Source organism: Scyliorhinus canicula, chromosome 19, assembly GCF_902713615.1.
Source record: "Scyliorhinus canicula chromosome 19, sScyCan1.1, whole genome shotgun sequence".
In the NCBI taxonomy this organism is placed as follows: Eukaryota; Metazoa; Chordata; class Chondrichthyes; order Carcharhiniformes; family Scyliorhinidae; genus Scyliorhinus; species Scyliorhinus canicula.
In genome coordinates, this window is record NC_052164.1 from 105,046,425 (window position 1) to 105,067,656 (window position 21,232).

At 52.5% G+C, this 21,232-nt stretch overlaps 1 protein-coding gene across 1 annotated transcript in view; it reads right to left on the reverse strand.

Moving 5' to 3' along the window:
- LOC119954464 (ubiquitin carboxyl-terminal hydrolase 2-like) overlaps nt 1-21,232 on the reverse strand; it is a 152,433-nt gene that overhangs the window by 98,056 nt on the left and 33,145 nt on the right.

Consider the following 21,232-nt stretch of genomic DNA (forward strand, 5'->3'; position numbering starts at 1 on the left):
GGTGTGGACCTTGGAGGTTTGGGAGGCCGAGAACAAAGTAGTTTTCGTACTTCTCCCATGTGCACAGGATGTACACTCGGACTGATTTTTGTTTGTGGTGGGCAAGGCGTTATTGGCGGGAATGGCCGACTCGGGATGCTTGCCGATCGTGGGGGGGGGGGGGGGGGGGGGGGGGGGGTCGCAGCACCCACAGTGGAAGCTGGATGTGGGGTTGCAGGTGGATGAGGAGATGTGTGAGTGGGTGAGGGGGTGCATGAGGGGGTGTGTGAGGGGGTGTGTGAGGGGGTGTGTGAGGGGGGGTGGTGAGGGGGTGAGGGGGGTGGTGAGGGGGTGTGTGAGTGGGTGAGGGGGTGCATGAGGGGGTGTGTGAGGGGGTGAGCGGGTGTGTGAGAGGGTGTGTGAGGGGGTGAGTGTGTGTGTGAGGGGGGTGTGAGTGTGTGAGGGGGTGTGTGAGGGGGTGTGTGAGGGGGTGAGCGGGTGGGTGAGGGGGTGTGTGAGGGGGGGTGTGTGAGTGTGTGAGGGGGTGTATGAGGGGGTGGGTGAGGGGGGTGTGTGAGAGGGTGTGTGAGTGCGTGAGGGGGTGCATTAGGGGGAGTGTGAGGGGGTGTGTGAGGGGGTGTCTGAGTATGTGAGGGGGTGTGTGAGGGGTGGGTGAGGGTGTGTGTGAGGGGGGTGTGAGGGGGTGTGTGAGTGTGTGAGGGGTGTGTGAGGGGGTGTGTGATGGGGTGAGCGGGTGTGTGAGGGGGTGTGTGAGGGGGTGTGTGAGGGGTTGTGTGAGGGGGTGTGTGAGGGGGGTGTGAGTGTGTGAGGGGGTGTGTGAGGGGTGTGTGAGGGTGTGTGTGAGGGGGTGTGTGAGGGGGTATGTGAGCGGGTGTGTGAGGGGGTGAGGGGGTATGTGAGCGGATGTGTGAGGGGGTGTGTGAGGGGGTGTGTGAGGTGTGAGGGGGTGTGTGAGGGGGTGTGTGAGGCGGGTGTGAGGGTGTGTGGAGGGTGTGTGTGAGCTGGTGTGTGTGAGGGTGTGTGTGAGGGTGTGTGTGAGGGTGTGTGTGAGGGTGTGTGAGGGTGTGTGTGAGGGTGTGTGTGAGGGGTGTGTGAGGGTGTGTGTGAGGGTGTGTGTGAGGGTGTGTGTGAGGGGGTGTGTGAGGGTGTGTGTGAGGGTGTGTGTGAGGGGGTGTGTGAGGGGGTGTGTGAGGGGGTGTGTGAGGGGGGGTGTGAGGGGGGGTGTGAGTGTGTGAGGGTGCGTGTGAGGGTGTGTGTGAGGGGGTATGTGAGGGGTGTGTGAGGGGGTGAGGGGGTATGTGAGCGGGTGTGTGAGGGGGTGTGTGGGGGGTATGTGAGCGGGTGTGTGAGGGGGTGTGTGAGGGGGTGAGCGGGTGTGTGAGGGGGTGTGTGAGAGGGTGTGTGTGAGGGCTGCAATCTGGCAGTATGTGGAACTGAATGATGTCGGTAAGGTCTCTGCCACTCCGCTCTCGGAGGCAGTGGTCAGGGGGGAGTTCACATGAATCTGGGGAGGAGGAGGAGCGAGCAGAGACAACAGGGCTGGTGGACGAGATTCTGTGGTTGGACAGGAGGTATTTGGAGGCTTTAGAATTCGGAGCCCCCGGCCGGGTGGGGGGAGATTGCGGCGATTCCTGGGCAGGTTGGTGAAGGAGGACCTGGTAGTGGAATTGGAAGCTCCCATTGGACTGGTGGAGGTGATGGGGGGTTTGGGAGCGATCCAGGCAGGAAGGCCATGTGCCCAAATGGCTTTCCGGTGAAATTTTATAAAAAGCTTTTGTGAGTCCTGGGACCCCTGCTGGTAATGAAGCGAGGGAGAAGGGGGAGCTCCCCTCCACCTTATCACAACCTCAATATCCTTACGTTTGTCTCTTTAAGAAGTCTTACAACACCAGGTTAAAGTCCAGCAGGTTTGTTTCAAACACTAGCTTTCGGAGCGCAGCTCCGAAAGCTCGTGTTTGAAACAAACCTGTTGGACTTTAACCTGGTGTTGTAAGACTTCTTACTGTGCTCACCCCAGTCCAACGCCGGCATCTCCACATCATTGTCCCTTTGAGAGTGCAGCATACCCTCCGTAGTGCACTGAAATATCAACCTGGAATGTATCTCAATCCCACCATTCTCTGATTGAGAGATAACAGCACGGGAAACTGAGCCATTGGGAAGTCATCAAGCTCGATCTCAGTATTTGTCCCAATATTAAATCTTCCACATTAACCCCCATGCAGGTCTCACTAGAATCAGATGTGGAGTGAAGCAAATATTGTTCCAGAGTCGGTCTTGGTTAAGTTTTAACCCCATTCAAATGGAATAAAATTACTGACACCCCACCGGCAATGAAATCAGTCTCCAGGCAACTCTGCACTCAGACCAGTTAATAAATAACAAGGAGCCTTGAACTCTGAGCTGCCTTACAGAAATAGAAACACAACAAAGAACATATCAACCATCTGAACTCTGCAATTGTACATCAATAAAAGTTTATACTGCTGCTGATGTTCTGTAGCTTCTCACACCCACACGCAAATACGGCGAGTTGGCACTGGTTTGAAATTCACCCTGCCACAAGACGAGATATGAAGGATTCTCTGATCCAAACTTCCAGCAGCTTGAGCTGATCCTGATATCAGACTCAATGCTCTCTGGGATCGCCCAAGAGGCGGGGGGGAGAGTAAACACTTTTTAAACTAAAGTGTCAGTGAGATAGTATTAAAAAGAACACAAACTGGAACATTCTTTTTGCTGAAGAGCTACTGCTCGAGGCTGGCTCGCCTACAGATTTCACTGAAATGTGGTCTGGAATCTTGTTCCCAATCTTGAGAAAACTCTAAGACAACAAATTCAGTTAAACTTCTCATCCAGCAGGTTTGAAGGAAAGAAACTTTTGTTTCTGTAACATCTTTCATAATCTCATAAGGGGCTGGTTTAGCTCACTGGGCTAAATAGCTGGCTTTGAAAGCAGACCAAGGCAGGCCAGCAGCACGGATCAATTCCCGCACCAGCCTCCCCGAACAGGCGCCGGAATGTGGCGACTAGGGGCTTTTCACAGTAACTCCATTGAAGCCTACTCGTGACAATAAGCGATTTTCATTCATTTCATTTTCATTTTTCATTTAATCTCAGATTGTCCCAAAGCATGTTACAGCCAATGATGTAGCTTCTGAAGTGTAAACACTGTTGCAATGCAGGAAAAGCTGCACTGTGTTTTATGCACAGCAAGATCCCAAAATAATTACTAAAACCTCCGGAGAATCTGCTCGAGTGATGCTGGCTGAGGGAGGAATATTGGACAGGACGCTGGAGAGAGTTCACTGGTTCTTGTTCAAAATAGCTCACTGGATCTTTTATAGGCGCCGGAAAGAATAGACAAGGCCTCAAAATTGCATTTAACTGGAGTTTAAATCCATTTTTTTGTGCTTAAGTCTTTGGAGTGGGTCTTAAACTCGTAACCATGCAGTCACTGCTGGCACTATTGCCAGAGTCACTTGGGAGATGCTGTGATAAAGAGGCACATCAGCCACAAGGCAGTCACACTAACAGCCTGGTTATTTTGCAGCTCTCCAGCTTCCAGTCAGCATTGCTTCGAAACTCGACTAAATAAGTTCTTTCTGTTAAATGGCGATATTATTTTGTGGCCAAGTGTTCTTTAACCAAAAGCTCAATGTCAGCTACTAGCACGAGACACCATTCCAGTCAGTGCAAGTTCCACAAACCATCAGCAGGCGATTCGCAACAACAGGAGACAAGGACATTCCCTACAATCGGAAACTCTGTGCCACACCAATCAAACCGATCCACTACTGCATATCCATTTTCCTCTCAGATACTTTACCAAGTCAAGTCTGTTGATAAAATTATTACAGATGCTCAGGAATGAGTTACAGACTCCAATCCAATCCGGGGATTAGGGTGCATGATATGAGACTCACTATATACTGTGCAGTCAGCTCAAAAAGCAGCAAAGACCCTCAGAAAATCTGTATCAAAGCAGTGAGTAAAAGCAGCATGTGTCTGTGTGTCTGTGTGTGTAGAAGTGTGTGTGAGTTTGTGTATGTGTGTGTGTGTGTGTCTGTGTGTGTATAAGTGTGTGAGTTTGTGTATGTGTCTGACCAAATGTGTGTGTGTGTCACTGTCTAAGTGTGTGTGTGTCTGTTTCTGGCCAAGTGTGTGTATGTGTGTGTTTTAAGTGTGTGTGTCTCTGTCTAAATGTGTTGTCTGTGTGTGTGTCTGACCAAGTGTGTGTGTGTGTCTCTGTCTAAGTGTGTGTGTGCCTGTGTGTTGTGTGTGTGGGTGTGTGTCTAAGTGTGTGTTTGTGTCTGTGTCTAAATGTTTGTCTGTGTATGTATCTAAGTGTGTGTGTGTCTGTGTGTGAGTCTCTGTCTAAGTGTGTGTGTGTCTGTCTGTCTGTGTGTTGTGTGTGAGTGTGTATCTGGGTGTGTGTGTGTGTCTAAGTGTGTGTTTTTAAGTCTGTGTGTGTGAGTGTGTGTGTGTGTGTCTGTGCGTGTGAGTGTGTTTTTAAGTCTGTGTGTGTGTTTACGTCTGTGTGTGAGAGAGTGTGTGTGAGTGTGTGTGTGTCTAAGTATGTGTGTGTCTGTGTGTGTGTGTCTGTGTGAGAGTGTGTGTGTCTAAGTGTGTGTGTGTGTGTGTGAGTGCGTGTCTGTGTGTGAGTGTGTGTGTGTGAGTGTGTGTGTCTAAGTGTGTGTGTGTGAGTGTGTGTGTGTGAGTGTGTGTGTGTCTAAGTGTGTGTGAGTGTGTGTGTGTCTAAGTGTGTGTGTGTGGGTGTATGTGTGTCTAAGTGTCTATGTGTGGGTGTGTGTGTGTCTAAGTGTGTGAGTGTGTGTGTGAGTGAGTGTGTGTGTGAGTGTGTGTGTGTGGGTGTGTGTGTGTCTAAGTGTGTGTGTGTGTGTGTCTAAGTGTGTGTGTGTGGGTGTGTGTGTGTGTCTAAGTGTCTGTGTGTGGGTGTGTGTGTGTCTAAGTGTGTGAGTGTGTGTGTGTGTGTGAGTGTGTGTGTGGGTGTGTGTGTGTCTAAGTGTCTGTGTGTGAGTATGTGTGTGTGTGTCTAAGTGTGTGGGTGTGTGTGTCTAAGTGTCTGTGTGTGAGTATGTGTGTGTGTGTCTAAGTGTATGGGTGTGTGTGTCTAAGTTTCTGTGTGTGTGAGTGTGTGTGTGTGTGAGTGTGTGTGTCTAAGTGTGTGAGTGTGTGTGTGTGTGTGAGTGTGTGTGTGTGAGTGTGTGTGTCTAAGTGTGTGTGTGTGTGTGTCTAAGTGTATGTGTGTGTGTGTGTCTAAGTGTGTGTGTGTGTGAGTGTGTGTGTGTGTGAGTGTGTGTGTGTGTGAGTGTGTGTGTCTAAGTGTATGTGTGAGTGTGTCTAAGTGTGTGAGTGTGTGTGTGTGAGTGTGTGTGTGTGAGTGTGTGTGTCTAAGTGTGTGTGTGTGTGTGTCTAAGTGTATGTGTGTGTGTGAGTGTGTGTGTGTGTGTGTGAGTGTGTGTGTGTGTGAGTGTGTGTGTGTGTGTGTGAGTGTGTGTGTGTGAGTGTGTGTGAGTGTGTGTGTGTGTGTGTGTGTGTGAGTGTGTGTGTGTGTGAGTGTGTGTGTGTGAGTGTGTGTGTGTGTGAGTGTGTCTAAGTGTGTGTGTATGGGTGTGTCTAAGTGTGTGTGTGTGAGTGTGTCTAAGTGTGTGAGTGTGTGCTGTCAGCCTGGAGTAACACACGGGCCAGACTGAATAAAGACGGCAGATTTCCTTCCCTAAAGCACGCTGGTGAACCAGATGGGTTTTTAGAACAGTCACCATTCCTGCGATTAGTTTTAAATAACAGGGCCGGAATTTTCCGAAATTCCCACTGAAAGTCAATGACATTTTGCTGGTTTGTCAAATTTTCCATTTTGTCTGGAAAATCCAAGCCAGATTTATTTAATTAATTGCATTTAAATTCACCATTTGCTAATAGACAGGGCAGTGAATTCTTCCTTTGGATTCATGGCAGGGTTATTACCTTTCCCGTGTTTGTGCTGTGCATGTTGAAGTTTTCTGGTAAATTGTGTTCTATGTGTGATGGTGAGTGAAGGCAGGAATGGATCTCACTCATTCGACAATCTCCCGCTGAATGCAGTGCAGACTAACAGATCCTAGAAATCACAAGCTCGTAACAAAGGTCAGTCTCACACAGCCAGCAGTGACTGTACAAACAGGCAACCCCTCACACTCAGTCTCACACAGTCAGCAGCAACTGTACAAACAGGCAACTCCTCACACTCAGTCTCACACAGTCAGCAGCGACTGTACAGACAGGCAACTCCTCACACTCAGTCTCACACAGTCAGCAGCGACTGTACAGACAGGCAACCCCTCACACAGCCAGCAGCGACTGTACAAACAGGCAACTCCTCACACTCAGTCTCACACAGCCAGCAGCGACTGTACAAACAGGCAACCCCTCACACAGTCAGCAGCGACTGTACAAACAGGCAACTCCTCACACTCAGCCTCACACAGCCAGCAGCGACTGTACAGACAGGCAACTCCTCACACTCAGTCTCACACAGTCAGCAGCGACTGTACAGACAGGCAACCCCCTCACACAGCCAGCAGCGACTGTACAAACAGGCAACTCCTCACACTCAGTCTCACACAGCCAGCAGCGACTGTACAAACAGGCAACCCCTCACACAGCCAGCAGCGACTGTACAAACAGGCAACCCCTCACACAGCCAGCAGCGACTGTACAAACAGGCAACCCCTCACACTCAGTCTCACACAGCCAGCAGCGACTGTACAAACAGGCAACCCCTCACACTCAGTCTCACACAGCCAGCAGCGACTGTACAGACAGGCAACTCCTCACACTCAGTCTCACACAGCCAGCAGCGACTGTACAAACAGGCAACTCCTCACACAGCCAGCAGCGACTGTACAAACAGGCAACCCCTCACACTCAGTCTCACACAGCCAGCAGCGACTGTACAGACAGGCAACCCCTCACACTCAGTCTCACACAGCCAGCAGCGACTGTACAAACAGGCAACTCCTCACACTCAGTCTCACACAGCCAGCAGCGACTGTACAAACAGGCAACTCCTCACACTCAGTCTCACACAGCCAGCAGCGACTGTACAAACAGGCAACTCCTCACACTCAGTCTCACACAGCCAGCAGCGACTGTACAAACAGGCAACCCCTCACACAGCCAGCAGCGACTGTACAGACAGGCAACCCCTCACACAGCCAGCAGCGACTGTACAGACAGGCAACCCCTCACACTCAGCCTCACACAGCCAGCAGCGACTGTAAAAACAGGCAACTTGAAGCTTGCGCTTTTCAAGGAGACACATCCGGAGTGAGGCAAATCCAGAGTGGGAAGTTGGACCTTGGTAATTTGGTGCAGTGAGGTAATTCGGTGCAGAGTGAGAGAAGGTGCTTTTTCGGAGGTGCTTTTTAACCCTGGTAAGTGACTGGTAAGTAGTTTCTCTTTCTCTTTTCATTGTCTAATTTATTTATTTTTACTTTGAAATTGTAGTTGTTTAAGTTTACCTAAGGGTTTAAGACATGGCAGGAGATCCCAGACCCGTGTCATGCTCCTCGTGTGCGATGTGGGAGCTCAGGGACACGTCCACTGTCCCTGGCTCTTTCACGTGCAAGAAGTGTGTCTAGCTGCAGCTCCTGTTACACTGCTTGACGGCTCTGGAGCTGCGGATGGACTCACTTTGGAGCATCCGCGATGCTGAGGAGGTCGTGGATAGCACGTTTAGCGAGTTGGTCACACCATAGGTGAAGCTTACTGAGGGAGATAGAAAATGGGTGACCAAAAGAAAGAGCAAGAGTAGGAAGGCAGTGCAGGTGTCCCCTGCGGTCATCTCCCTGCAAAACAGATATACCGCTTTGGATACTGTTGGGGGAGATGGCTCACCAGGGGAAGGCAGCAGCAGCCAGGTTCATGGCACCGTGGCTGGCTCTGCTGCACAGCAGGGCAGGAAGAAAAATAGCAGGGCTATAGTGATAGGGGACTCGATCGTAAGGGGAATAGACAGGCGGTTCTGTGGACACAATCGAGACTCCAGGATGGTATGTTGCCTCCCTGGTGCAAGGGTCAATGATGTCTCGGAGCGGCTGCAGGACATTCTGGGGGGGGGGGGGGGGGGGGGGTGAACAGCCAGCTGTCGTGGTGAACATAGGCACCAACGATATAGGTAAAAAATGGGATGAGGTCCTACAAGCGGAATTCAGGGAGATAGGAGATAAACTAAAAAGTAGGACCTCAAAGGTAGTAATCTCAGGATTGCTACCAGTGCCACGAGCTAGTCAGAGTAGGAATGTCAGGATAGATAGGATGAATACATGACACGAGAGATGGTGCAAGAGGGAGGGATTCAAATTCCTGGGGCATTGGGACCGGTTCTGGGGGAGGTGGGACCAGTACAAACCGGACGGTCTGCACTTGGGCAGGACTGGAACCGATGTCCTGGGGGGGTGTTTGCTAGAGCTGTTGGGGAGGGTTTAAACTAATGTGGCGGGGGATGGGAACCGATGCAGGAAGTTGGAAGGTAGTAAAACAGGGACAGAAGCAAAAGGAAGTAAGGGGAAAAGTGCAAGGCAGAGAAGCCAAAGTCAAAAATCAAAAAGGACGACAGTACAAGGTACAGTGACTGAGGGGAGCTCAGTGAATAGGCCCAGTAATACTAAAAGGACTAAAACAGGAGATGTTAAGATTCAAAACAGAGGTAAAAAAAACCAACATAAGTATACTTTACCTGAATGCTCGTAGTATTCGGAATAAAGTAAATGAGTTGATGGCACAAATCATCGTGAATGACTATGATTTAGTGGCCATTACTGAAACATGGTTAAAGGATGGTCACGACTGGGAGTTAAATATCCGATGGTATCAAACTATTCGGAAGGACATAGTGGATGGTAAGGGAGGTGGTGTTGCTCTGTTATTTAAGGATGACATCCGGGTAATAGTAAGGGATGACATCGGTGCTATGGAGGATAAGGTTGAATCAATTTGGGTGGAAATCAGGAATAGTAAGGCGAAAAAGTCACTGATAGGAGTAGTCTATCGGCCACCAAATAGTAACGTTATGGTGGGGCAGGCAATAAACAAAGAAATAACTGATGCATGTAGAAATGGTACAGCAGTTATCATGGGGGTTTTTAATTTACATGTCGATTGGTTTAACCAGGTCGGTCAAGGCAACCTTGAGGAGGAGTTTATAGAGTGTATCTGCGATAGTTTCCTAGAACAGTATGTAATGGAACCTACGAGGGAACAAGCGGTCCTAGATCTTGTCCTGTGTAATGAGACAGGGTTTATTCATGATCTCATAGTTAGGGATCCTCTCGGAAGGAGCGATCACAATATGGTGGAATTTAAAATACAGATGGAGGGTGAGAAAGTAAAATCAAATACTAGTGTTTTGTGTTTAAACAAAGTAGATTACAATGGGATGAGAGAAGAACTAGCTAAGGTAGACTGGGAGCAAAGCCTTTATGGTGGAACAGTTGAGGAACAGTGGAGAACCTTCCAAGCGATTTTTCACAGTGCTCAGCAAAGGTTTATACCAACAAAAAGGAAGGATGGTAGAAAGAGGGAAAATCGACCGTGGATATCTAAGGAAATAAGGGAGAGTATCAAATTGAAGGAAAAAGCATATAAAGTGGCAAAAATTGGTGGGAGACTAGAGGACTGGGAAATATTTAGGGGGCAACAGAAAGCTACTAAAAAAGCTATAAAGAAGAGTAAGATAGAGTATGAGAGTAAACTTGCTCAGAATATAAAAACAGACAGAAAACGTTTTTACAAATATATAAAACAAAAAAGAGTTGCTAAGGTAAATATTGGTCCTTTAGAGGATGAGAAGGGAGTTTTAATAATGGGAGATGAGGAAATGACTGAGGAACTGAACAGGTTTTTTGGGTCGGTCTTCACAGTGGAAGACACAAATAAAATGCCAGCAACTGATAGAAATGAGGCTATGACAGGTGAGGACCTTGAGAGGATTGTTATCACGAAGGAGGTAGTGATGGGCAAGCTAATGGGGCTAAAGATAGACAAGTCTCCTAGCCCTGATGGAATGCATCCCAGAGTGCTAAAAGAGATGGCTAGGGAAATTGCAGATGCACTAATGATGATTTACCAAAATTCACTAGACTCTGGGGTGGTCCCGGTGGATTGGAAATTAGCAAACGTGACACCACTGTTTAAAAAAGGAGGTAGGCAGAGAGCAGGAAATTATAGGCCAGTGAGCTTAACTTCGGTAGTAGGGAAGATGCTGGAATCTATCATCAAGGAAGAAATTATCCCATTGGGCAGGCGCAGCATGGGTTCATAAAGGGCAGGTCGTGCCTAACTAATTTAGTGGAATTTTTTGAGGACATTACCAGTGCAGTAGATAACGGGAAGCCAATGGATGTGGTATATCTGGATTTCCAGAAAGCATTTGACAAGGTGCAACACAAAAGGTTGCTGCATAAGATAAAGATGCATGGCATTAAGGGTAAAGTAGTAGCATGGATAGAGGATTGGTTAATTAATAGAAAGCAAAGAGTGGCGATTAATGGGTGTTTCTCTGGTTGGCAATCAGTAGCTAGTGGTGTCCCTCAGGGATCTGTGTTGGACCCACAATTGTTCACAATTTACATAGATGATTTGGAGTTGGGGACCAAGGGCAATGTGTCCAAGTTTGCAGATGTCACTAAGATGAGTGGTAAAGCGAAAAGTGCAGAGGATACTGGAAGTCTGCAGAGGGATTTGGATAGGTTAAGTGAATGGGCTAGGATCTGGTAGATGGAATACAATGTTGACAAATGTGAGGTTATCCATTTTGGTAGGAATAACAGCAAACGGGATTATTATTTAAACGATAAAATATTAAAGCATGCCGCTGTGCAGAGAGACCTGGGTGTGCTAGTGCATGAGTCACAGAAAGTTGGTTTACAGGTGCAACAGGTGATTAAGAAGGCAAATGGAATTTTGTCCTTCATTGCTAGAGGGATGGAGTTTAAGACTAGGAAGGTTATGTTGCAATTGTATAAGGTGTTAGTGAGGCCACACCTGGAGTATTGTGTTCAGTTTTGGTCTCCTTACTTGAGAAAGGACATACTGGCACTGGAGGGTGTGCAGAGGAGATTCACTAGGTTAATCCCAGAGCTGAAGGGGTTGGATTATGAGGAGAGGTTGAGTAGACTGGGACTGTACTCGTTGGAATTTAGAAGGGTGAGAGGGGATCTTATAGAAACATTTAAAATTATGAAGGAAATAGATAAGATAGATGCGGGCAGGTTGTTTCCACTGGCGGGTGAAAGCAGAACTAGGGGACATAGCCTCAAAATAAAGGGAAGTAGATTTAGGACTGAGTTTAGGAGGAACTTCTTCACCCAAAGGGTTGTGAATCTATGGAATTCCTTGCCCAGTGAAGCAGTTGAGGCTCCTTCATTACATGTTTTTAAGGTAAAGATAGATAGTTTTTTGAAGAATAAAGGGATTAAGGGTTATGGTGTTCGGGCCGGAAAGTGGAGCTGAGTTCACAAAAGATCAGCCATGATCTAATTGAATGGCGGAGCAGGCTCGAGGGGCCAGATGGCCTACTCCTGCTCCTAGTTCTTATGTTCTTATGTTCTTATGTTAACTCCTCACACTCAGTCTCACACAGCCAGCAGCGGCTGTACAAACAGGCAATCCCCTCACACGAGATTACTGCACTCCAACCATTGTTGGCAATATAAAATACATTTAAACTTTCGACCAGTAAGTTTAGCTTTGGTGATGGGGAAGCTTCTCGAAACAGTTTTTGGTTATAGAATTAATAAGACACATGGAAAAATTTAGGTTGATTCGTAAGAGGTAGCCTGCATTTCTTAAGGGAAAATTGTGTTCAGCTAAATGGCAGAACGTTTTTTTGAAGTGGTGACAGAGAGGGTCGATGTGGGTAATGCTGTTGATGTGGTGTATATGGACTTTCAAATGGCATTTTATTACAGTGCCACACAACAGACCTGTGAGTAAAGTTAGCTTGTGGACTAAAAGGGACAGTAGCAACACGGATACACAGTAGACTGAATAATAGGAAGCAGCGGGTAATGGTCAATGGATATTTTTCAGACTGGAGGAAGGTCTGTAGTGATGTTCCTCAGGAATCAGTATTAGGACCCTTGCTTTTCCTGAAATATATTAATGACCGAGATCTCAGTGTGCAGAGACAATTTCAAAGTTTGCAGATAAAAAAAACTTGAAAGTTGTAAACTGTGAAAAGGACAGTTTAGAACTTCAAAAGAACATAAACAGTTGGTGAAGTGGGCAGAGAGGTGGCAGATGAAGTTCAATGTGGAGAAATGTGAGGTGATGCATTTTGGTAGGAAGAATATGGAGAGACAATTTAAATAAAGGGTAAAATTCTTCAGTGGGTGAAGGAGCAGAGGGACATGGGAGTAAAGGTGCAGAGATCACTGAAGGTGGTAGGACAGGTGGATAGAAAGAGAAATACAGCACAGAACAGGCCCTTCGGCCCACGATGTTGTGCCGAACTTTTGTCCTAGGTTAATCACAGATCATAGAATTTTGGACACTAAGGGCAATTTATCATGGCCAATCCACCCAACCTGCACATCTTTGGACTCTCCAAAAAGGTGGACAGAGCAGTTAATAAAGCAGAGAGTACTCTGGGATTTATTAACAGGAGTGTGGCGTTCAAGTTCAAGAAGATGATGTTGAATTTATACAAGACACTAGTGAGACCTCAGCTGGAATATTGTGAACAGTTCAAGAGAGGTTTGTAAGAATGGTTCCAGGGATGAGAAACTTCAGTTACGAGGACAGATTGGAGAGGTTGGGACTGTTCCCCTCGGAGAGAAGAAGGCTGAGAGGAGATTTGATAGAGATGTTTAAAATCATGAGGGAGCTGGACAGAGTAGACGGGTAGAAGCTGTTCTCCCACGGCAAAAGGGTCGAGACTGAGAGGGCACAGATTTAGTGATTTGCACAAAGAAGGAAATGTGATATGAGAAAAAGTCCTTTCACCCAGCGAGTGGCTGGGGTCTGGGCTGCACGGCCTGGAGGGGTCTGGGCTGCATGGCCTGGAGGGGTCTGGGCTTCACGGCCTGGAGGGGTCTGGGCTGCACGGGGGAGGGGTCTGGGCTGCACGGGGGAGGGGTCTGAGCTGCATGGCCTGGAGGGGTCTGGGCTTCACGGCCTGGAGGGGTCTGGGCTGCACGGGGGAGGGGTCTGGGCTGCACGGGGGAGGGGTCTGGGCTGCTCGGGGGAGGGGTCTGGGCTGCACGGCCTGGAGGGGTCTGAGCTGCATGGCCTGGAGGGGTCTGGGCTGCACAGGGGGGGGGTCTGGGCTGCATGGGGGAGGGGTCTGGGCTGCACGGGGGAGGGGTCTGGGCTGCACGGGGGAGGGGTCTGGGCTGCACGGGGGAGGGGTCTGGGCTGCACGGGGGGGGGGTCTGGGCTACATGGGGGAGGGGTCTGGGCTGCACAGGGGAGGGGTCTGGGCTGCATGGGGGAGGGGTCTGGGCTGCACGGGGGGGGGGTCTGGGCTGCATGGGGGAGGGGGCTGGGCTGCATGGGGGAGGGGTCTGGGCTGCACGGCCTGGAGGGGTCTGGGCTGCACAGGGGAGGGGTCTGGGCTGCACGGCCTGGAGGGGTCTGGGCTGCACGGGGGAGGGGTCTGGGCTGCACGGGGGAGGGGGCTGGGCTGCACGGGGGAGGGGTCTGGGCTGCACGGGGGAGGGGTCTGGGCTGCACGGGGGAGGGGTCTGGGCTGCACGGGGGAGGGGTCTGGGCTGCACGGGGGGGGGGGTCTGGGCTACATGGGGGAGGGGTCTGGGCTGCACAGGGAGGGGTCTGGGCTGCATGGGGGAGGGGTCTGGGCTGCACGGGGGGGGGTCTGGGCTGCATGGGGGAGGGGTCTGGGCTGCATGGGGGAGGGGTCTGGGCTGCACGGCCTGGAGGGGTCTGGGCTGCACAGGGGAGGGGTCTGGGCTGCACGGCCTGGAGGGGTCTGGGCTGCACGGGGGAGGGGTCTGGGCTGCACGGGGGAGGGGTCTGGGCTGCACGGGGGAGGGGTCTGGGCTGCACGGGGGAGGGGTCTGGGCTGCACGGGGGAGGGGTCTGGGCTGCATGGGGGAGGGGTCTGGGCTGCATGGGGGAGGTAGGTTCAATCGAGGCACTCGAGAGGGAGTTGGATGATCATTTGAATAGAAACAATGTGTAGTGTACGAGGAAAAGGCAGAGGAACGGAACTCATCATGATGCTCATTTGGAGAACTGGAATAGACAGGATGGGCCAAATGGCCTCATTCTGCTCCATAACAATTCTGTGAAGATAATTCAAGCTTTTCAACATAATGAGGAGTGGGGGGGGGGGGGGGGAGAGAGTGGGGGGAGAGGGTGGGGGATGTAGGGTGGGGGGGGGTGGAGAGAGGTGGAGTGGGGGGGGTGGGGAGAGGGTGGAGTGGGGGGGGTGGGGAGAGGGTGGGGGGGGTGGGGAGAGGGTGGGGGTGGAGCGGGGATAGGGTGGGGGTGGGGAGAGGGTGGAGGGGGGAGAGGGTGGGGGCAGGGTGGGGAGAAGGTGGGGGTGGAGCGGGGAGAGGGTGGGGGTGGAGCGGGGAGAGTAGGGGTAGGGTGGGATGGGGGGTGGGGAGAGGGTGGGGGGGTGGAGAGGGTGGGGAGAGGGAGAGGGTGGGGGAGGGGTGGGGAGAGGGGGGGGATGGAGAGGGGAGAAGGTGGGGGTAGGGTAGGGAGAGGGTGGGGAGAGGGAGAGGGTGGGGGAGGGGTGGGGGGTGGGGAGAGGTGGGGGGGTGGAGCGGGGAGAGGATGGGGGTAGGGTGGGATGAGGGGTGGGGAGAGGGTGGGATGGGGGGTGGGGAGAGGGTGGGGGGGGTGGAGAGGGTGGGGAGAGGGTGGGATGGGGGGTGGGGAGAGGGTGGGGGGGTGGAGGGTGGGGAGAGGGTGGGGGTTGGAGTGGGGAGAGGGTGGGGGTAGGGTGGGGGGGTGGAGTGGGTGGGGAGAGGGTGGGGAGAGGGAGAGGGTGCGGGGGTGGAGTGGGGAGAGGGTGGGGGGTGGAGTGGGGGTAGGGTGGGGGGGTGGGGAGAGGGTGGGGGGGGGTGGAAAGGGTGGGGAGAGGGAGAGGGTGGGGGTAGGGTAGGGAGAGGGTGGGGGGGGTGGAGTGGGGGTAGGGTGGGGGGGTGGAGTGGGGAGAGGGTGGGGAGAGGGTGGGATGGGGGTGTGGGGAGAGGGTGAGGGGGGTGGAGAGGGTGTGGTAGGGTGGGATGGGGGTGGGGAGAGGGTGGGGGGGGTGGAGAGGGTGGGGGTAGGGTGGGATGGGGGGTGGGGAGAGGGTGGGGGGGGCGGAGAGGGTGGGGAGAGGGAGAGGGTGGGGGTAGGGTGGGATGGGGGGTGGGGAGGGTGGGGAGAGGGAGAGAGTGGGGGTGGAGCGGGGAGAGGATGGGGTAGGGTGGGATGGGGGGTGGGGAGAGGGTGGGGGGGTGGAGAGGGTGGGGAGAGGGAGAGGGTGGGGCGAGGGAGAGGGTGGGGGGTGGAGTGGGGAGAAGGTGGGGGGGCGGGGAGAGGGTGGGGGTAGGGTAGGGAGAGGAGGGGAGAGGGAGAGGGTGGGGGGGTGGAGTGGGGAGAGGGTGGGGGTAGGGTGGGATGGGGGTGGGGAGGGGTGGGGAGAGGTGGGGGGTGGAGAGGTGGGGGTAGGGTGGGATGGGGGGTGGGGAGAGGGGGGCGGAGAGGGTGGGGAGAGGGAGAGGGTGGGGGGGTGGAGTGGGGAGAGGGTGGGGGTAGGGTGGGATGGGGGGGTGGAGTGGGTGGGGAGAGGGAGAGGGTGGGGGGGTGGAGTGGGGGTAGGGTGGGATGGGGGGTGGGGAGAGGGAGAGGGTGGGGGGTGGAGTGGGGGTAGGGTGGGATGGGGGTGGGGGGGGTGGAGAGGGTGGGGAGAGGGAGAGGGTGGGGGGGGTGGAGTGGGGAGAGGGTGGGGGTAGGGTGGGATGGGGGGTGGAGAGGGTGGGGGTAGGGTGGGATGGGGGGGGTGGAGAGGGTGGGGAGAGGGAGAGGGTGGGGGGGTGGAGTGGGGAGAGGGTGGGGGTAGGGTGGGATGGGGGGTGGGGAGAGGGAGAGGGTGGGGGGGGTGGAGTGGGGAGAGGGTGGGGGTAGGGTGGGATGGGGGGGGGGGGGGGTGGAGAGGGTGGGGAGAGGGAGAGGGTGGGGGGTGGAGTGGGGAGAGGGTGGGGGTTAGGGTGGGATGGGGGGGGGTGGAGAGGGTGGGGAGAGGGAGAGGGTGGGGGGGTGGAGTGGGGAGAGGGTGGGGGTAGGGTGGGATGGGGGGTGGGGAGAGGGTGGTGGGGGGTGGAGAGGGTGGGGAGAGGGAGAGGGTGGGGGTAGGGTGGGATGGAGGGTGGGGAGAGGGAGAGGGTGGAGATATACAAGAAGCTGTTGTAGTGAGAATAACGAGATGGACAATGGTAGCGAGGGGCCGGGCTGGGAGCTGATATAATCTTGTAATGTCCACAAGTCAAACATAGAACCATTTCCACTCAGCTAATAAGAAACTGTGGATGCTTTAGATTCAGTTTGGGATTGTTAGAGGCATGGCTGAATGTTTAATTCATGCTTGGCTGTTACTGGCAGGTGAGTGAGAGCCTGGATGACAGACGGGTGCAAGTTAGGCTGCTGGCTCCAGTGTCTGATACAGCCGGGCAGTGTTACCCCTGCACGGGCCTGTGAACAATGACAGTGTGTCCCCAGGACCACAGGTCTTGGATTCTGTTGTAATGGTGTCGGTTACAGAGTGTGTCAGAAGTCTTTGTAGTCTGTGTGTTGTAATTGCAAGTTCTTATTAACTACCTGCAATTGTATCGATATATTTGACAGAGCAAAGGATACCAACAAATAGCTCGTTCCATGGTTCAGCCACAGCACATCTGTGGTCATGTGCTTTGTAACATCACTGTGTGGGCAGTACTGTAATGCATTCCACATTAACCCTGTACATACCAGACCCTATACTACAGACACTGCATCACAAAATCAAGACTGATGCTTTACTGAGGGAGTGCTGTACTGTCAAATTACCGTCGCTGAATTCCCTCTTTGCTGTTTTTTAAAAAAATTTAGAGCATCCAATTCTTTTTTTCCAATTAAGGGACAATTTTGCGTGGCCAATCCACCTACCCTGCACATCTTTGGGTTGTGGGGGCGAAACCCACGCAAACACGGGGAGAATATGCAAACTCCACACGGACAGTGACCCAGAGCCGGGATCAAACCTGGGACCTCGGCACCGTGAGGCTGCAGTGCTAACCACTGTGCCACTGTGCTGCCCGCTGAATTCCCTCTTAACAACATTCTGAGAGTTACATTTGACCAGATACTGAACTGGACCAGCCATAGAATAACTGTGGCTACAAGATTGGGGCCGGGATTCTCCCCTACCCGGCTGGGGGGGGGGGGGGGGGGGGAGGGGGGGTCCCGGCGTGTCGGAGTGGCGTGAACCACTCTGGCGTCGGGCCGCCCCAAAGGTGCAGAATTCTCCGCACTTTTAGGGGCCAAGCCCTCACATTGAGGGGCTAGGCCCGCGCCGGAGTGGTTGGCACTCCGCCGGCTGGCGTGAACGGCCCTTGGCGCCCCGCCAGCCGGGGCCGAAAGGACTTCGCCGGCCAGCGTAAGTCCGCGCATGCGCCGGAGCGTCAGCGGCTGCTGACGTCATACCGGCTCATGCGCAGGGGAGGGGGTCTCTTCCGCCACCGCCATGGTGAAGACAATGGCGAAGGCAGAAGAAAAAGAGTGCCCCCACGGTACAGGCCCGCCTGCCGATCGGTGGGCTCCAATCGCGGGCCAGGCCACCGTGGAGGCACCCCCTGGGGCCAGATCCCCCCATTTGTGGGGGGGGGGGGGGTTCCCTTGGCAGGGTGGCTGTTGACCGTGAGCATGTCGGGGGGGTGGGGGTTTGTGTGCAGGGCATGGTCCTTTTTTTCTTAACTGGAGATCGCTCCGATCTTGTTCTCAAGCTCATCTGTCCATCCTTGGCTTGCTTGTAAAGGGCACCCTGATCATTGGATACCCAACGTTGCCGGCCTTAATCAGAAACTTTTTTTAAAGGGGCCTCTGGGCAACAGTGGTCATATCATGATAGAATTTCACAGGCGGTACGGTGGCGCAGTGGTTAGCACTACTGCCTCACGGCGCAGAGGACCTGGATTCGATCCTGGCCCTGGGTCACTGTCTGTGTGGAGTTTGCACATTCTCCTTGTTACTGCAAAGGTCTCACCCCCACAACCCAAAGATGAGCAGGGTAGGTGAATTGTCCATGCTAAATTGTCCCTTAATTGGAAAAGAAAGATCCCCCCGTGCCCCCCAAGGACTCCGCCTGCTGCCCGCAGAGCCAGGTCCCGCCGGTGAGAACCTGGTGTGATTTACGCCGGCGGGATAGGCCGGAAACGGGTGGCCACTCAGCCCATCGCGGAGCGGAGAATCGCCGGCGGGGGGGGGGGGGCTGCTGCCAATGGCCCCCGACCGGCGCGATGCAATTCCCGACCTCGCCAAAAAACCGGCGCCGGAGAATTCGGCAGCCGCCGTCGGGGTGGGATTCACCCCCCCCCCCCCCCCCCCCCCCCCCCCCCCCCCCCCCCCCCAGGCGATTCTACGGCCCAGCGGGGGGTCGGAGAATCCCACCCCACATGTTTTGGGCATGTCCGAAACTGAAGAGGTTCTGACAGTGGTTCGCAGACAAATTGTCCGAGGTGTTGGGGGTAAAGGTCGAGTCCTGAGGTGGTGATATTTGGGCAGTCGGAAGGCCCGAGAGTCCAGGGGATGAGAGAGGCCGAAGTTCTGGCCTTTGCCTCCCTGATAGCCCGGAGACGGATCTTGTTTGGATGGAGGGACTCGGAGCCGCTGAAAGCGGGCGTGTGGGTGAGCGACCTGGCAGCATTCCTGAGGCAGGAGAAGGTCACGTTTGTCCTGAGGGGGTCGGTCAATGGGTTCGCCCGGAAGTGGAAACGGTCATTGACTTCTTTAAGGAGGATTGAGGAATCAGCAATGGGGAGGGAAAAGGGGGTTAAAATGGGGAAGGCAGGACAGGGGGAGGGGAGGGTAGGTCAGGTGGGGGAATGGGTGTTGGTTATTTATTATGTGGGGCACGGTAGCACAGTGGTTAGCACTGTTGCTTCACAGTTCCAGGGTTTCTGTTTTGGGTCTGTGCAGAGTCTGCACGTTCTCCCCGTGTCTGCGTGGGTTTCCTCCGGGTGCTCCGGTTTCCTCTCACGAGTCCCGAAAGACGTGTGGTTAGGTAATTTGGACATTCTGAATTCTCCCTTTGTGTACCCAAACAGGCACCGTAATGTGGGGACTAGGGGCTTTTCACAGTAACTTCATTGCAGTGTTAATGTCAGCCAATTGTGACAATAAGATTATTATCATTACTATTGTTTTTTGGCAGCACGGTGGCACAGTGGGTTAGCACTGCTGCCTTACGGCGCCGTCCCAGGTTCGATCCCGGCTCTGGGTCACTGTCCGTGTGGGTGTGGAGTTTGCACTTTCTCCCTGTGTTTGCGTGGGTCTCACCCCCATAACCCCAAGATGTGCAGGGTAGGTGGTTGGGCCACGCTTAATTGCTCCTTAATTGGGAAAAATAAATAATTGGATACTCTAACATACAAAAAAGTTATGTTGTACAATTATACTTCTCATTTGTTTTGTTTGTTGTTTTTTTATACAAATGCCTGAATAAAATATTTTTAAAAATAATATGTTTTCAAGGTCAGCATGGTGGCGCAGTGGTTAGCACTGCTGCCTCACGGCGCCGAGGTCCCAGGTTCGATCCCGGCCCCGGATCACTGTCTGTGTGAGTTTGCACATTCTCCCCGTGTCTGTGTGGGTCTCACCCCCACAACCCAAAAGGATATACAGGGTAGGTAAATTGGCCACGCTAAATTGCCTCTTAATTGGAATTTTAAAAATAATTAGTTACTGCTTCATCTACAACTACCGGATGTTGTGAATGTTTTTTCTTGTATCCACTTGTCTCGCTGAAATTGAGGTTTTGAGACAAGACAAAAATTAGTCCACATCACTATCAGCCGGCTTGTTCAATGTTTACAACGTATTTTGTTGTTCATTGAGGCTTCCCAATAGCAGGAGTCTCTGGAACTCTCGTCCACACAAGGCAGTGGAAGCAAAATCTTTGAATATTTTTAAGGCAGAGCTGGTTAGATTCTTGATTAACACAGGGGTGGAAGGTTATTGGGGGTCGGCAGGAACGTGGGGTTGAGGTTACAACCAGACCAGCCATGATCTTATAGCATGGCAGAGCAGGCTCGAGGGGCCGAGTGGCCATTCCTGCTCCTACTTCATATGTTTGTGTGTCGGTAAGATTGGCATCTGTGATCCCAAAACACTCCTCGTGTCAGGGGTGAAACATTGAACCATGAATCAGAAACATGACAATATATATTTACCTGCGCACAAGTTGTACCCCTCATGTCACCAGTTATCACCCAATCCCAGTTCATTCGGCACACTGATATATGAATTTTATTGTGAAGACGCTAACTCCTTCCACAGATTGCTAGTTAGTTACAGTCTTGTTATGATCCTGGAAGGTGCAGCCTGAACGAGGGGATTCCATAACTTTCTAAACGGAATTTGATAATGCTGCGGGAAAGCTGCATGGATATGGGCAGGAGCTGGACAGTGGGATAGTTTTCACAGAACCAGCAAGGTACAATGGGCTGATAGCCTCCTGTGTTGAAAGGTTTTGATTGGACTACACCTGTTTCACTGTACAGAGGTTTGGCCTCAGTACCTGAGGAGGCATATTCTTGCCCTAAAGGACATTTACATTCCCGAAATGACAGAAGTGTCCGATGACGAGAGATTGAATAGAATCACATTATACAGTCTGGAGCTTGAGGCTGACACATTGCAAAGTAATATAATTCTTACAGAGTCCAGACGAGGACCGATTTCCCCAACTACTCGGTCTAAACCAGGAGGACGGTCTCAGGGTTTTGAGTGGATCATTTCGGACTCAGATGAGGAGAAATGTGTTCACTCAAAACATTGTGGATTTTGGGGTTTTACGCTGGATACTCCAACATTGTCTATATTCAAGCCTGGGGGGGTTGAAGGGGCAAGGGGGAATAGTGCTGCAAAGTGAAATTCAGGTCATTAGAATCTTATTGAAAATAGGCCCCTCCCATTTTATTGCTTATGTAAGGTTTGATGATGACCGTCAGTCCGA